A 16,576-nucleotide genomic window follows, 5' to 3' on the forward strand; every position below is an offset into this window, starting at 1 on the left:
CCCGCCCCCCACAATCCTGCCCCAGCTGAGCGACCTTGGGGGGAAGCATGGGCAAGGTCAGCGTGAGCTGGCGGAGAGCGAGGCAGTTTTTGCCTGGGATGGGGGTGTTGTTGGGATGATAAGGGGCCGTGCGCATCAAAGGGTAGAGAATGTCCAAAGCCTCATATCAACTCCTTCCCTCCCTCCCTCCAATTCAGCTGCACAGGCTGGGTGAAAATCAACAACAACATACTGCATTTATCTAGCCACTTTAACAGTAAACCGTCCCCAAGGTGCTTCACCGGAGCGTAAATCAGACAGAATTTGACCCTCGAGCCACTTAAGGAGATATTAGGGACAGGCGACCAAAAGCTCGGTCAAAGAGGTCGGTTTTTAAGGAGCATCTTAAAGGAGGAGAGAGAGAGGCGGAGAGGTTTAGGGAGGGAATTCCAGAGCTTAGGGCCCCAGGCAGCTGAAGGCACGGCCGCCAATGGTGGAGCGATGGGAATCGGGGGATGGACAAGAGGCCGGAATTGGAGGGAGCGCAGAGATCTCGGAGGGTTGTAGGGGCTGGAGGAGGTTACAGAGATAGGGAGGCTGTGGGGGCTGAAGGAGGTTACAGAGATAGCGAGGGTTGTCGTGGCTGGAGGAGGTTACAGAGATAGGGAGGGTTGTCGGGGCTGGAGGAGGTTACAAAGATAGGGAGGGTTGTCGGGGCTGGAGGAGGTTACAGAGAAAGGGAGGGTTGTAGGGGCTGGAGGAGGTTACAGAGATAGGGAGGGTTGTCGGGGCTGGAGGAGGTTACAGAGATAGGGAGGGCTGTAGGGACTGGAGGTGGTTACAGAGATAGGGAGGGTTGTAGGGGCTGGAGGAGGTTACAGAGATAGGGAGGGTTGTCGGGGCTGGAGGAGGTTACAGAGACAGGGAGGGTTGTAGAGGCTGGAGGATGTTACAGAGATAGGGAGGGTTGTAGAGACTGGAGGATGTTACAGAGATAGGGAGGGTTGTAGGGGCCGGAGGAGGTTACAGAGAGAGGGAGGGTTGTAGGGGCTGGAGGAGGTTACAGAGATAGGGAGGGTTGTCGGGGCTGGAGGAGGTTACAGAGATAGGGAGGGTTGTAGGGGCTGGAGGAGGTTACAGAGACAGGGAGGGTTGTACGGGCTGGAGGAGGTTACAGAGATAGGGAGGGTTGTCGGGGCTGGAGGAGGTTACAGAGATAGGGAGGGTTGTAGGGGCCGGAGGAGGTTACAGAGAGAGGGAGGGTTGTCGAGGCTGGAGGAGGATACAGAGTCAGGGAGGGTTGTAGAGGCTGGAGGATGTTACAGAGATAGGGAGGGTTGTAGAGGCTGGAGGATGTTACAGAGATAGGGAGGGTTGTAGGGGCCGGAGGAGGTTACAGAGATAGGGAGGGTTGTTGGGGCTGGAGGAGGTTACAGAGATAGGGAGCGTTGTAGAGGCTGGAGGATGTTACAGAGATAGGGAGCGTTGTAGAGGCTGGAGGATGTTACAGAGATAGGGAGGGTTGTAGGGGCCGGAGGAGGTTACAGAGATAGGGAGGGTTGTAGAGGCTGGAGGAGGTTACAGAGATAGGGAGGGTTGTAGGGGCCAGAGGAGGTTACAGAGAGAGGGAGGGTTGTAGGGGCCGGAGGAGGTTACAGAGATAGGGAGGGTTGTAGGGGCTGGAGGAGGTTACAGAGATAGGGAGGGTTGTCGGGGCTGGAGGAGGTTACAGAGATAGGGAGGGTTGTCGGGGCTGGAGGAGGTTACAGAGAGAGGGAGGGTTGTAGGGGCTGGAGGAGGTTACAGAGATAGCGAGGGTGTGAGGAGGCCATGGAGGAGGTTACAGAGATAGGGAGGGGGTGAGGAGGCCGTGGAGGGATTTGAACACGAGGATGAGAATTTTAAAATCGAGGTGTTGCTGGACCGGGAGCCAGTGTAGGTCAGCGAGCACAGGGGGTGAGGGCTGAACGGGACTCGGTGTGAGTTAGGACACGGGGGGTGGTGGAGGCAGAAGCAGGCGGGGGAAGGTTACAATGACTGTATCTTGGAGTGGGGAGGATGAAAATCACAGTCACGGTCACAGCCTCTCTATACAACGTGGGTCTCCCTTTAAGGATCCTCCCCTCCCCCTTCCTGCCTCACCAACATTTCAGCTTCATCCTCTGAAAGTAACACAAGAGAGGGTAACACGTGGGCTGAATGGTTGGAGGAGGGGGAGAGGAAGGCAGTGGGGGAGGGGCAGAATTCGGAAGGAGCCAGACATTAAGTCAGAAGAGGAGGGCGAGGTGCCCAGAACAGGAGGGAAGGAGATGGAAAGAGAGAGAGAGAGAAAGAGAGAGACTCTCCATTGTTTGCAAGATTCCCACCAGCAACATACACCGACTGACAAATCAGCATTACGCTCACATTCCTCCACCTAACCAGTTTCAACAAAAAAGCGAAAAGAACGGAATGTTTATTTGGCAGAAATTAAACCTGCACCAGCCCCTTTAAATTTATCCTGAGCTCAATCCGCCGCCCCAGGACACTGAATCTCACTGGGGTACGGGTCCCACACACACTGACTCTCACTGGGGTACGGATCCCACACACACAGACTCTCACTGGGGTACGGGTCCCACACACACTGACTCTCACTGGGGTACGGATCCCACACACACAGACTCTCACTGGGGTACGGGTCCCACACACACTGACTCTCACTGGGGTACGGGTCCCACACACACTGACTCCCACTGGGGTACGGGTCCCACACACACTGACTCTCACTGGGGTACGGGTCCCACACACACTGACTCTCACTGGGGTACGGGTCCCACACACACTGACTCTCACTGGGGTACGGGTCCCACACACACTGACTCTCACTGGGGTACGGGTCCCACACACACTGACTCTCACTGGGGTGCGGGTCCCACACACACGGACTCTCACTGGGGTACGTGTCCCACACACACTGACTCTCACTGGGGTACGGGTTCCACACACACTGACTCTCACTGGGGTACGGGTCCCACACACACTGATTCTCACTGGGGTACGGGTCCCACACACACTGACTCTCACTGGGGTACGGGTTCCACACACACTGATTCTCACTGGGGTACGGGTCCCACACACACTGACTCTCACTGGGGTACGGGTCCCACACACACTGACTCTCACTGGGGTACGGGTTCCACACACACTGACTGTCACTGGGGTACGGGTCCCACACACACTGACTCTCACTGGGGTACGGGTCCCACACACACTGACTCTCACTGGGGTACGGGTTCCCACACACACTGACTCTCACTGGGGTACGGGTCCCACACACACTGACTCTCACTGGGGTACGGGTCCCACACACACTGACTCTCACTGGGGTACGGGTCCCACACACACTGACTCTCACTGGGGTACGGGTCCCACACACACTGACTCTCACTGGGGTACGGGTCCCACACACACTGACTCTCACTGGGGTACGGGTCCCACACACACTGACTCTCACTGGGGTACGGGTTCCACACACACTGACTCTCACTGGGGTACGGGTCCCACACACACTGACTCTCACTGGGGTACGGGTCCCACACACACTGACTCTCACTGGGGTACGGGTCCCACACACACTGACTCTCACTGGGGTACAGGTTCCACACACACTGACTCTCACTGGGGTACGGGTCCCACACACACTGACTCTCACTGGGGTACGGGTTCCCACACACACTGACTCTCACTGGGGTACCGGTTCCACACACACTGACTCTCACTGGGGTGCGGGTCCCACACACACTGACTCTCACTGGGGTACGGGTCTCACACACACTGACTCTCACTGGGGTACAGGTCCCACACACACTGAATCTCACTGGGGTACGGGTCCCACACACACTGACTCTCACTGGGGTACGGGTCCCACACACACTGACTCTCACTGGGGTACGGGTCCCACACACACTGACTCTCACTGGGGTACAGGTCCCACACACACTGAATCTCACTGGGGTACGGGTCCCACACACACTGACTCTCACTGGGGTACGGGTCCCACACACACTCTCTCTCACTGGGGTACGGGTCCCACACACACTGACTCTCACTGGGGTACGGGTCCCACACACACTGACTCTCACTGGGGTACGGGTCCCACACACACTGACTCTCACTGGGGTACGGGTTCCACACACACTGACTCTCACTGGGGTACGGGTCCCACACACACTGACTCGCACTGGGGTACGGGTCCCACACACACTGACTCTCACTGGGGTACGGGTCCCACACACACTGACTCTCACTGGGGTACGGGTCCCACACACACTGACTCTCACTGGGGTACGGGTCCCACAAACACTGACTCTCACCGGGGTACGGGTCCCACACACACTGACTCTCACTGGGGTACGGGTCCCACACACACTGACTCTCACTGGGGTACGGGTCCCACACACACTGACTCTCACTGGGATACGGGTCCCACACACACTGACTCTCACTGGGGTACGGGTCCCACACACACTGACTCTCACTGGGATACGGGTCCCACACACACTGACTCTTACTGGGGTACGGGTTCCACACACACTGACTCGCACTGGGGTACGGGTCCCACACACACTGACTCTCACTGGGGTACGGGTCCACACACACTGACTCTCACTGGGGTACGGGTCCCACACACACTGACTCTCACTGGGGTACGGGTCCCACACACACTGACTCTCACTGGGGTACGGGTCCCACACACACTGACTCTCACTGGGGTGCGGGTCCCACACACACTGACTCTCACTGGGGTACGGGTCTCACACACACTGACTCTCACTGGGGTACGTGTCCCACACACACTGACTCTCACTGGGGTACGGGTCCCACACACACTGACTCTCACTGGGGTACGGGTTCCACACACACTGACTCTCACTGGGGTACGGGTTCCACACACACTGACTCTCACTGGGGTACGGGTCCCACACACACTGACTCTCACTGCGGTACGGGTCCCACACACACTGACTCTCACTGGGGTACGGGTCCCACACACACTGACTCTCACTGGGGTACGGGTCCCACACACACTGACTCTCACTGCGCTACGGGTCCCACACAGACTGACTCTCACTGGGGTACGGGTCCCACACACACTGACTCTCACTGGGGTACGGGTCCCACACACACTGACTCTCACTGGGGTACAGGTCCCACACACACTGAATCTCACTGGGGTACGGGTCCCACACACACTGACTCTCACTGGGATACGGGTCCCACACACACTGACTCTCACTGGGGTATGGGTCCCACACACACTGACTCTCACTGGGATACGGGTCCCACACACACTGACTCTTACTGGGGTACGGGTTCCACACACACTGACTCGCACTGGGGTACGGGTCCCACACACACTGACTCTCACTGGGGTACGGGTCCACACACACTGACTCTCACTGGGGTACGGGTCCCACACACACTGACTCTCACTGGGGTACGGGTCCCACACACACTGACTCTCACTGGGGTACATGTCCCACACACACTGACTCTCACTGGGGTACGGGTCCCACACACACTGACTCTCACTGGGGTGCGGGTCCCACACACACTGACTCTCACTGGGGTACGGGTCTCACACACACTGACTCTCACTGGGGTACGTGTCCCACACACACTGACTCTCACTGGGGTACGGGTCCCACACACACTGACTCTCACTGGGGTACGGGTTCCACACACACTGACTCTCACTGGGGTACGGGTTCCACACACACTGACTCTCACTGGGGTACGGGTCCCACACACACTGACTCTCACTGCGGTACGGGTCCCACACACACTGACTCTCACTGGGGTACGGGTCCCACACACACTGACTCTCACTGGGGTACGGGTCCCACACACACTGACTCTCACTGGGGTACAGGTCCCACACACACTGAATCTCACTGGGGTACGGGTCCCACACACATTGACTCTCACTGGGGTACGGGTCCCACACACACTGACTCTCACTGGGGTACGGGTCCCACACACACTGACTCTCACTGGGGTACGGGTCCCACACACACTGAATCTCACTGGGGTACGGGTCCCACACACACTGACTCTCACTGGGGTACGGGTCCCACACACACTCTCTCTCACTGGGGTACGGGTCCCACACACACTGACTCTCACTGGGGTACGGGTCCCACACACACTGACTCTCACTGGGGTACGGGTCCCACACACACTGACTCTCACTGGGGTACGGGTTCCACACACACTGACTCTCACTGGGGTACGGGTCCCACACACACTGACTCTCACTGGGGTACGGGTCCCACACACACTGACTCTCACTGGGGTACGGGTCCCACACACACTGACTCTCACTGGGGTACGGGTCCCACACACACTGACTCTCACTGGGGTACGGGTCCCACACACACTGACTCTCACTGGGGTACGGGTCCCACACACACTGACTCTCACTGGGGTACGGGTCCCACACGTGCTGACTCTCACTGGGGTACGGGTTCCACACACACTGACTCTCACTGGGGTACGGGTCCCACACACACTGACTCTCACTGGGGTACGGGTTCCACACACACTGACTCTCACTGGGGTACGGGTCCCACACACACTGACTCTCACTGGGGTACGGGTTCCACACACACTGATTCTCACTGGGGTACGAGTCCCACACACACTGACACTCACTGGGGTACGGGTCCCACACACACTGACTCTCACTGGGGTACGGGTCCCACACACACTGACTCTCACTGGGGTACGGGTCCCAGACACACTGAATCTCACTGGGGTACGGGTCCCACATAAGCTAACTCTCACTGGGGTACGGGTCCCACACACACTGACTCTCACTGGGGTACGGGTCCCACATAAGCTAACTCTCACTGGGGTACGGGTCCCACACACACTGACTCTCACTGGGGTACGGGTCCCACACACACTGACTCTCACTGGGGTACGGGTCCCACACACACTGACTCTCACTGGGGTACGGGTCCCACACACACTGACTCTCACTCGGTACGGGTCCCACACACACTGACTCTCACTGGGATACGGGTTCCACACACACTGACTCTCACTGGGGTACGGGTCCCCCACACACTGACTCTCACTGGGGTACGGGTCCCACACACACTGACTCTCACTGGGGTACGGGTCCCACACACACTGACTCTCACTGGGGTACGGGTCCCACACACGCTGACTCTCACTGGGGTACGGGTCCCACACACACTGACTCTCACTGGGGTACGGGTCCCACACACACTGACTCTCACTGGGGTACGGGTCCCACACACACTGACTCTCACTGGGGTACGGGTCCCACACACACTGACTCTCACTTGGGTACGTGTCCCCTCAACACTGACTCTCACTGGGGTACGGGTTTCACACACACTGACTCTCACTGGGGTACGGGTCCCACACACACTGACTCTCACTTGGGTACGTGTCCCCTCAACACTGACTCTCACTGGGGTATGGGTCCCACACACACTGACTCTCACTGGGGTATGGGTCCCACACACACTGACTCTCACTGGGGTACGGGTCCCACACACACTGACTCTCACTGGGGTACGGGTCCCACACACACTGACTCTCACTGGGGTACGGGTCCCACACACACTGACTCTCACTTGGGTACGTGTCCCCTCAACACTGACTCTCACTGGGGTATGGGTCCCACACACACTGACTCTCACTGGGGTATGGGTCCCACACACACTGACTCTCACTGGGGTACGGGTCCCACACACACTGACTCTCACTGGGGTACGGGTCCCACACACACTGACTCTCACTGGGGTACGGGTCCCACACACACTGACTCTCACTGGGGTACGGGTTCCACACACACTGACTCTCACTGGGGTACGGGTCCCACATATACTGACTCTCACTGGGGTACGGGACCCACACACACACTCTCACTGGGGTACGAGTCCCACACACACTGACTCTCACTTGGGTACGGGTCCCCTCAACACTGACTCTCACTGGGGTATGGGTCCCACACACACTGACTCTCACTGGGGCACGGGTCCCACACACACTGACTCTCACTGGGGTACGGGTCCCACACACACTGACTCTCACTGGGGTACGAGTCCCACACACACTGACTCTCACTGGGGTACAGGTCCCACACACAGTGACTCTCACTGGGGTACGGGTCCCACACACACTGACTCTCACTGGGGTACGGGTCCCACACACACTGACTCTCACTGGGGTACGGGTCCCACACACACTGACTCTCACTGGGGTACGGGTCCCACACACACGGACTCTCACTGGGGTACGTGTCCCCTCAACACTGACACTCACTGGGGTACGGGTCCCACACACACTGACTCTCACTTGGGTACGGGTCCCCTCAACACTGACTCTCACTGGGGTACGGGTCCCACACACACTGACTCTCACTGGTGTACGGGTCCCACACACACTGACTCTCACTGGGGTACGGGTCCCACACACACTGACTCTCACTGGGGTACGGGTCCCACACACACTGACTCTCACTGGGGTACGGGTCCCACACACACTGACTCTCACTGGGGTACGGGTCCCACACACACTGACTCTCACTGGGGTACGTGTCCCCTCAACACTGACTCTCACTGGTGTATGGGTCCCACACACACGGACTCTCACTGGGGTACGGGTCCCACACACACTGACTCTCACTGGGGTACGGGTCCCACACACACTGACTCTCACTGGGGTACGGGTCCCGCACACACTGACTCTCACTGGGGTACGGGTCTCACACACACTGACTCTCACTGGGATACGGATCCCACACACACTGACTCTCACTGGGGTACGGGTCCCACACACACTGACTGTCACTGGGGTACGGGTCCCACACACACTGACTCTCACTGGGGTACGGGTCCCACACACACTGACTCTCACTGGGGTACGGGACCCACACACACACTCTCACTGGGGTACGAGTCCCACACACACTGACTCTCACTGGGGTACGGGTCCCACACACACTGACTCTCACTGGGGTACAGGTCCCACACACACTGACTCTCACTGGGGTACGAGTCCCACACACACTGACTCTCACTGGGGTACGGGTCCCACACACACTGACTCTCACTGGGGTACAGGTCCCACACACACACACTCTCACTGGGGTACGAGTCCCACACACACTGACTCTCACTGGGGTACGGGTCCCACACACACTGAATCTCACTGGGGTACTGGTCCCACACACACTGACTCTCACTGGGGTACGGGTCCCACACACACTGACTCTCACTGGGGTACGAGACCCACACACACTGACTCTCACTGGGGTACGGGTCCCACACACACTGACTCTCACTGGGGTATGAGTCCCACACACACTGACTCTCACTGGGGTACGGGTCCCACACACACTGACTCTCACTGGGGTACGGGTCCCACACACACTGACTCTCACTGGGGTACGGGTTCCACACACACTGACTCTCACTGGGGTACGGGTCCCACACACACTGACTCTCACTGGGGTACGGGTTCCACACACACTGACTCTCACTGGGGTACGGGTCCCACACACACTGACTCTCACTCGGATACGGGTCCCACACACACTGACTCTCACTGGGGTACGTGTCCCCCCAACACTGACTCTCACTGGGGTATGGGTCCCACACACACTGACTCTCACTGGGGTACGTGTCCCCCCAACACTGACTCTCACTGGGGTATGGGTCCCACACACACTGACTCTCACTGGGGTACGGGTCCCATACACTGACTCTCACTGGGGTACGAGACCCACACACACTGACTCTCACTGGGGTACGGGTCCCACACACACTGACTCTCACTGGGGTACGGGTCCCACACACACTGACTCTCACTGGGGTACTGGTCCCACACACACTGACTCTCACTGGAGTACGGGTCCCCCACACACTGACTCTCACTGGGGTAAGGGTCCCACACACACTGACTCTCACTGGGGTACGGGTCCCACACACACTGACTCTCACTGGGGTACGGGTCCCACACACACTGACTCTCACTGGGGTACGGGTCCCACACACACTGACTCTCACTGGAGTACGGGTCCCCCACACACTGACTCTCACTGGGGTAAGGGTCCCACACACACTGACTCTCACTGGGGTACGGGTTCCACACACACTGACTCTCACTGGGGTACGGGTCCCACACACACTGACTCTCACTGGGGTAAGGGTCCCACACACACTGACTCTCACTGGGGTACGGGTTCCACACACACTGACTCTCACTGGGGTATGGGTCCCACACACACTGACTCTCACTGGGGTATGGGTCCCACACACACTGACTCTCACTGGGGTACGGGTCCCACACACACTGACTCTCACTGGGGTACGGGTCCCACACACACTGACTCTCACTGGGGTACGGGTCCCACACACACTGACTCTCACTGGGGTACGGGTCCCACACACACTGACTCTCACTGGGGTATGGGTCCCACACACACTGACTCTCACTGGGGTACGGGTCCCACACACACTGACTCTCACTGGGGTACGGGTCCCACACACACTGACTCTCTCTGGGGTACGGGTCCCACACACACTGACTCTTACTGGGGTACGGGTTCCCACACACACTGACTCTCACTGGGGTACGGGTCCCACACACACTGACTCTCACTGGGGTACGGGTCCCACACACACTGACTCTCACTGGGGTACGGGTCCCACACACACTGACTCTCTCTGGGGTACGGGTCCCACACACACTGACTCTCACTGGGGTACGGGTCCCACACACACTGACTCTCACTGGGGTACGGGTCCCACACACACTTACTCGCACTGGGGTACGGGTCCCACACACACTGACTCTCACTGGGGTACGGGTCCCACACACACTGACTCTCACTGGGGTACGGGTCCCACACACACTGACTCTCACTGGGGTACGGGTCCCACACACACTTACTCGCACTGGGGTACGGGTCCCACACACACTGACTCTCACTGGGGTACGGGTCCCACACACACTGACTCTCACTGGGGTACGGGTCCCACACACACTGACTCTCTCTGGGGTACGGGTCCCACACACACTGACTCTCACTGGGGTAAGGGTCCCACACACACTGACTCTCACTGGTGTACGGGTCCCACACACACTGACTCGCACTGGGGTACGGGTCCCACACACACTGAATCTCACTGGGGTACGGGTTACTTATTGTTAAACTGTCTCTGTACTGGGAAAGCAAGGGGGAGAGGTTTAGGGAGGGAATTCCAGAGCTTCGGGCCCCAGGCAGCTGAAGGCACGGCCGCCAATGGTGGAGCGATGGGAATCGGGGGATGGACAAGAGGCCGGAATTGGAGAAATGCAGAGATCTCGGAGGGTTGTTGGGGCTGGAGGAAGTTACAGAGATAGGGAGGGTTGTCGGGGCTGCAGGAGGATACAGAGATAAGGAGGGTTGCAGGGGCTGGACGAGGTTACAGAGATAGGGAGGGTTGCAGGGGCTGGAGGAGGTTACAGAGATAGTGAGGGTTGTCGTGGATGGAGGAGGTTACAGAGATCAGGAGGGTTGCAGGGGTTGGAGGAAGATACAGAGATAGGGAGGGTTGTAGGGGCTGGAGGAGGTTACAGAGATAGGGAGGGTTGTAGGGGCTGGAGGATGTTACAGAGATAGGGAGAGTTGTAAGGGCTGGAGGAGGTTACAGAGATAGGGAGGGCTGTCGGGGCTGGAGGATGTTACAGAGATAGGGAGGATTGTAGGGGCTGGAGGAGAATAAAGAGATAGGGAGGGTTGCAGAAGCTGGAGGATGTCACAGAGATAGGGAGGGATGAAGTGGCTGGAGTAGGTTGCAGAGATAGGGAGGGTTGTAGGGTCTGGAGGAGGTTACAGATATAGGGAGAGTTGCAGGGGCTGGAGGAGGTTACAGAGATAGAGAGGGTTGCAGGGGCTGGAGGAGGTGACAGAGATAAGGAGGTTTGTAGTGGCTGGAGGAGGTTACAGAGATAGGGAGGGTTGTAGGGGCTGGAGGAGGTTACAGAGATAGGGAGGGTTGTAGGTGATTGAGGAGGTTACAGAGATAGGGAGGGTTGTAGGGGCTGGTGGAGGTTACAGAGATAGGGAGGGTTGTAGGTGATTGAGGAGGTTACAGAGATAGGGAGGGTTGTAGGGGCTGGTGGAGGTTACAGAGATAGGGAGGGTTGTAGGTGATTGAGGAGGTTACAGAGATAGGGAGGGTTGTAGGGGCTGGTGGAGGTTACAGAGATAGGGAGGGTTGTAGGTGCTGGAGGAGGTTACAGAGATTGGGAGGGTTGTAGGGGCTGGAGATGGTTACAGAGAAAGGGAGGGTTGTAGGGGCTGGAGATGGTTACAGAGATAGGGAGGGTTGTAGGGGATGGAGGTGATTACAGAGATAGGGAGGGTTGCAGGGGCTGGAGGAGGTTCCAGAGATAAGGATGGTTGTAGTGGCTGGAGGAGGTTACAGAGATAAAGAGGATTGTAGGGGCTGGCGGAGGTTAAAGAGATAGGGAGGGTTGCTGAGGCTGGAGGAGGTCACAGAGATAGGGATGGTTTTAGAGGCTGGAGGAGGTTACAGAGATAGGGAGTGTTGTAGAGGCTGGAGGAGGTTACTGAGATAGGGAGGGTTGTCGGGGCTGGAGGAGGTTACAGGAATAGGGAGTGTTGCAGAGGCTGGAGGAGGTTACAGAGATAGGGAGGGTTGGAGGGGCTGGCGGAGGTTACAAGAATAGGGAGGGCTGTAGGGGCTGGACGATCTTACAAAGATAGGGAGGGTTGTCGTGGCTGGAGGAGGTCACAGAGATAGGGAGGCTTTTAGAGGTTGGAGGAGGTTAAAGAGATAGGGAGGGTTGTCGGGGCTGGACGAGCTTCCAGAGATAATGAGTGTTGTAGTGGCTGGAGGCGGTTACAGAGATATGGAGGGTTGTTGGGGCTGGAGGAGGTTACTGAGATAGGGAGGGTTGGAGGGGCTGGAGGAGGTTATAGAGATAGGGAGGTTTGTAGGGGCTGGAGGTGGTTACAGAGATAGGGAGGGTTGTAGGGGCTGGAGGAGGTTGCAGAGATTGGGAGTGTTGTCGGGGCTGAAGGAGGTTACAGAGATAGGGAGGGTTGTAGGGGTTGGATGAGGTTACAGAGATAGGGAGGGTTGTTGGGGCTGGAGGAGGATACTGAGATAGGGAGTGTTGCAGAGGCTGTACGAGGTTACAGAGATAGTGAGGGGTGTCGTGGCTGGAGGAGGTTACAGAGATAGAGAGGGTTGCTGGGGCTGGAGGAGGTTACAGAGATAGGGAGGATTGTAGTGGCTGGAGGAGGTTGCAGAGATTGGGAGAGTTGTAGGGGCTGGAGGAGGTTACAGAGATAGGGAGGGTTGTAGGGGCTGGAGGAGGTTACAGAGATAGGGAGGGTTGTAGGGGCTGGAGGAGGTTACAGAGATAGGGAGGGTTGTAGGGGCTGGAGGAGGTTACAGAGATAGAGAGGGTTATCGGGGCTGAAGGAGGTTACAGAGATAGGGAGGGTTGTTGTGGCTGGAGGACGTTACAGAGATAGGGAGAGTTGTAGGGGCTGGAGGAGGTTACAGAGATAGGGAGAGTTGCAGGGGCTGGAGGAGGATACAGAGATAGGGAGGGTTGCAGGGGCTGGAGGAGGTTACAGAGATAGGGAGAGTTGTAGTGGCTGGAGGAGGTTACAGAGATAGGGAGGGTTGCAGGGGCTGGAGGAGGATACAGAGATAGGGAGGGTTGTTGTGGCTGGAGGACGTTACAGAGATAGGGAGAGTTGTAGGGGCTGGAGGAGGTTACAGAGATAGGGAGGGTTGCAGGGGCTGGAGGAGGATACAGAGATAGGGAGGGTTGCAGGGGCTGGAGGAGGTTACAGAGATAGGGAGAGTTGTAGTGGCTGGAGGAGGTTACAGAGATAGGGAGGGTTGCAGGGGCTGGAGGAGGATACAGAGATAGGGAGGGTTGTAGGGGCTGGAGGGGGTTACAGAGATAGGGAGGGTTGCTGTGCTGGAGGGGGTTACAGAGATAGGGAGGGTTATCGGGGCTGAAGGAGGTGACAGAGATAGGGAGGGTTGTCGGGGCTGGAGGAGGTTACAGAGATAGGGAGGGTTATCGGGGCTGAAGGAGGTTACAGAGATAGGGAGGGTTGTAGGGGCTGGAGGGGGTTACAGAGATAGGGAGGGTTATCGGGGCTGAAGGAGGTTACAGAGATAGGGAGGGTTGTAGGGGCTGGAGGAGGTTACAGAGGTAGGGAGGGTTGTAGGGGCTGGAGGAGGTTACAGAGATAGGGAGGGTTATCGGGGCTGAAGGAGGTTACAGAGATAGGGAGGGTTGTCGGGGCTGGAGGAGGTTACAGAGATAGGGAGGGTTATCGGGGCTGAAGGAGGTTACAGAGATAGGGAGGGTTGTAGGGGCTGGAGGGGGTTACAGAGATAGGGAGGGTTGTCGGGGCTGGAGGAGGTTACAGAGATAGGGAGGGTTGTCGGGGCTGGAGGAGGTGACAGAGATAGGGAGGGTTGTAGTGGCTGGAGGACGTTCCAGAGATCGGGAGAGTTGCAGGGGCTGGAGGAGGTTACAGAGAGAGTGAGGGTTGCAGGGGCTGGAGGAGGTTACAGAGATAGGGAGGGTTGTAGGGGCTGGAGGAGGTTACAGAGATAGGGAGGGTGGGCGAGGAGTTCATGGAGGGATTTGAACACAAGCATGAGAATTTGAAAATGGAGGTGTTGCTGGACCGGGAGGACAGGGAAAAATGGTCTCGGGTTAGGAGAGGGGCTGATGTCCAGGTGTGGACACTATCCTGGAAGATCCCTGTTGTGTCCAGGAGCAGGCCGGACACAGACTGGACAGGGCGTCACGGTGATGGTGAACACCGAGGCAACAGCACCCTCTCCTGGCCTTGTTCAGAGCTGACTGCCTCTGCTCAATTATCCGGCATCTGTGATCAGCACCATTCAGGACAAGAGGGGAGAGAGGGACTGAATGTAAGAGAGACCATGAGACTGAGAGAGTCCTTAGACTGAGAGTGACCCTGAGACTGAGAGAGACCCTGAGACTGAGAGAGTCCTGAGACTGAGAAAGACCTGAGACTGAGAGAGACCATGAGACTGAGAGTGACCCTGAGACTGAGAGAGACCCTGAGACTGAGAGAGTCCCTGATACTGAGAGAGACCCTGAGACTGAGAGAGTCCCTGAGACTGAGAGAGTCCTTAGACTGAGAGTGACCCTGAGACTGAGAGAGACCCTGAGACTGAGAGAGTCCTGAGACTGAGAAAGACCCTGAGACTGAGAGTGACCCTGAGACTGACAGAGACCCTGAGACTGAGAGAGTCCCTGAGACTGAGAGAGTCCCTGAGACTGAGAGAGACCCTGAGACTGACAGAGACCCTGAGACTGAGAGAGTCCCTGAGACTGAGAGAGTCCCTGAGACTGAGAGAGACCCTGTGACTGAGAGAGTCCTTGGACTGAGAGAGTCCTTAGACTGAGAGAGACCCTGAGACTGAGAGAGTCCTTAGACTGAGAGAGACCCTGAGACTGAGAGTGACCCTGAGACTGAGAGAGACCTTAGACTGAGAGAGTCCTTAGACTGAGAGAGACGCCGAGAATGAGAGTGACCCTCTGACTGAGAGAGAACCTTAGACTGAGAGAGTCCTTAGACTGAGAGTGACCCTGAGACTGAGAGAGTCCTTAGACTGAGAGTGACCCCAAGACTGAGAATGACCCTTAGACTGAGAGAGTCCTTGAGACTGAGAGACCCTGAGACTGAGAGAGACCTTGAGACTGAGAGAGACCCTTAGACTGAGAGAGTCCTTAGACCGAGAGAGACCCTGAGACTGAGAGAGACCCTGAGACTGAGAGTGACCCTGAGACTGAGAGACCTTGAGACTGAGAGTGAGCCTGTGACTGAGAGAGACCCTGAGACTGAGAGAGACCCTGAGACTGAGAGAGACCTTGAGATTGAGAGAGACCCTGAGACTGAGAGTGACCCTGAGACTGAGAGAGACCCTGAGACTGAGAGAGTCCCTGAGACTGAGAGAGTCCTTAGACTGAGAGTGACCCTGAGACTGAGAGAGACCCTGAGACTGAGAGTGACCTTGAGACTGAGAGAGTCCTGAGACTGAGAAAGACCCTGAGACTGAGAGACACCATGAGACTGAGAGAGACCTTGAGACTGAGAGAGACCCTGAGACTGATAGAGACCCTGAGGCTGATAGAGACCCTGAGACTGAGAGAGTCCCTGAGACTGAGAGAGACCCTGAGACTGAGAGAGTCCCTGAGACTGAGAGAGTCCCTGAGACTGAGAGAGACCCTGAGACTGACAGAGACCCTGAGACTGAGAGAGTCCCTGAGACTGAGAAAGACCCTGAGACTGAGAGACACCATGAGACTGAGAGAGACCTTGAGACTGAGAGAGACCCTGAGACTGATAGAGACCCTGAGACTGATAGAGACCCTGAGGCTGATAGAGACCCTGAGACTGAGAGAGTCCCTGAGACTGAGAGAGACCCTGAGACTGAGAGAGTCCCTGAGACTGAGAGAGTCCCTGAGACTGAGAGAGACCCTGAGACTGACAGAG

The sequence above is a fragment of the Heterodontus francisci genome, chromosome 44, assembly GCF_036365525.1.
Source record: "Heterodontus francisci isolate sHetFra1 chromosome 44, sHetFra1.hap1, whole genome shotgun sequence".
In the NCBI taxonomy this organism is placed as follows: Eukaryota; Metazoa; Chordata; class Chondrichthyes; order Heterodontiformes; family Heterodontidae; genus Heterodontus; species Heterodontus francisci.